The 1,780-nt window shown below is 44.2% G+C and overlaps 1 long non-coding RNA gene across 1 annotated transcript; it reads left to right on the top strand.

The window, feature by feature from the left end:
- On the top strand, positions 1 to 684 carry LOC122049115. Its single transcript, XR_006130834.1, has 3 exons — positions 1 to 235; positions 321 to 426; positions 628 to 684. It is a non-coding gene; the product is annotated as an uncharacterized LOC122049115 (long non-coding RNA).
- The last annotated feature ends 1,096 nt before the right edge of the window (positions 685 to 1,780 follow it).

Genomic DNA, 1,780 nt, shown 5'->3' with positions numbered 1-1,780 from the left:
CGTCGCCAAGCCTAGCATCTCCACCGACGTCGAGCAGTGCCGGCGACTCACCCCGTGCCCTAGCCGAGCCCTTGCTGGGGAGTTCACAGCCGCCAGCCACCGAGCACCTTCGATTACTGCCATCGTGCCCTAGCTACCCACCGGCGTCGCACGGAGCAGCGTCGCCTCTCGCTGTGCCGCCTCTCCGCTGTTCTTGATCATTCCTTCTTTGTGGTGAAGTTAGGTCACAGTTGGGGTAAGTTGGATTCTTGGTAAGGAATTTTGTGTTATGTAATTGGATATCTTGATTTGGTGATGTTCACATCTTATTAATCTGACAGTGGGGAAAAGATTTTCCGTAGGGTTTGCTTTACTGTGGATTTATTCTAATTCCAGCAGCAACTATCTCTTGGCGTTGGATCAGTGATTACAGCTGTGGAATTTAAGGTAAGGTTTAGGGTTTTGATCTTCGTTGTAGGTGATTTCTAGTTGTGTTAGCAATACTTGTTAACTTAAGTTTAGAAATAAATCTAAAGGTGTAATTAGGGTTAATGAAGCTAACCCTAGTTGGTCGATGGATTAGAATTTAGTTTGGCTAATAGTTGTATGATAAATTAGCTAAACTAGACATTACGTTTGATGCCACAGGACTTTGACGCGAGACGAGTATCTCGGAGTCAGATTGGACCTTTCTATTTTCGGAGGCGGGTACTTTTGACTTATTGTCTTTGATATGCTTAGTAATGAAATTAACAATTTGCATTAATTGTGTTTTCTTATTTGTTTCGGTTAATCACTGCCTGATACATGTTACCTGTTTGATTGATTGTTTGTTGGATTTTCGTGTTGATACCTATCTGATTTCACATGCTCATGGGTAGTGATATAACCATGTTTCACATGTTCAGGACTTAGGTTTGATACCTTATTGATCAGTATATCTTGATTTAATCTATTCACTATGGTGCCCATTGTTATATGTCCAGAGGTTGGTTTAGTATATTACCATGATTAGTGACATGCACCATTTGCATGATCGTATGCTGTGCGATAGATTGCTCCATTATTGTCGAGCACTTTGCCAGTTTTCATCACTGTTCGATGCTCCGTTGTGACGCTCATGGGTAGCGTGACACAGCGTGGTAGCACGTCAGTTTGACTCTTCCGGTGCTCCCTTGATCCGCTCAGGGGTAGTGTGACGCAGCGTGTAGCACGTTAGAGATTCCTCCCCGTCATAGTGTACCGGGAGATGAGAGCATTGCGCTCCCCCATTTACTCCGACAGCATCCCGTCCACTCGATCACTCATCAGGAGTAGTGTTGCAGAGTGCACGGTTGTCACAGCCCTACCCACTTGGTCCCACTTTTGTTGTGAGTTGGCTGACTGGCGTCAGGGGTGACCATGACATTGGCATCATATGCATGATGCATTTATTGTTTGTGATTGTGTTTGCTGCATTTATATGCTGCATATTGTTTGGATACCTATGTTTGACATACCTTTCAGACTGTTTGTCCTTATACCGGGTCCTGATTAGTACAGATTCTCTCCTGTCTTCTTCGGTTTGCATTTACCTTTATCTTTATTAGGAGACTGTACGCATGATTAGTGCTAGGTGTTATTTCTTTACTTTGCATATCAATTGTACCTGCTGAGTGTTGGACTCACCCCGCCTTCATTGTTGATATTTTCAGGTTGATGCTGTCCGGAGGGAGTTCCAGTCGCTAGTCCCCACTGCACGTAGTGCTAGATCCCCTGCAGACCTTGAGGATTGATTGATTTTTTTTGAGTTTTCTTCTCG

Source organism: Zingiber officinale, chromosome 2B (genome assembly GCF_018446385.1).
Source record: "Zingiber officinale cultivar Zhangliang chromosome 2B, Zo_v1.1, whole genome shotgun sequence".
In the NCBI taxonomy this organism is placed as follows: Eukaryota; Viridiplantae; Streptophyta; class Magnoliopsida; order Zingiberales; family Zingiberaceae; genus Zingiber; species Zingiber officinale.
The sequence above is the reverse complement of the archived record's forward strand: the minus strand, read 5'-3'. Positions and strand labels throughout refer to the sequence as shown.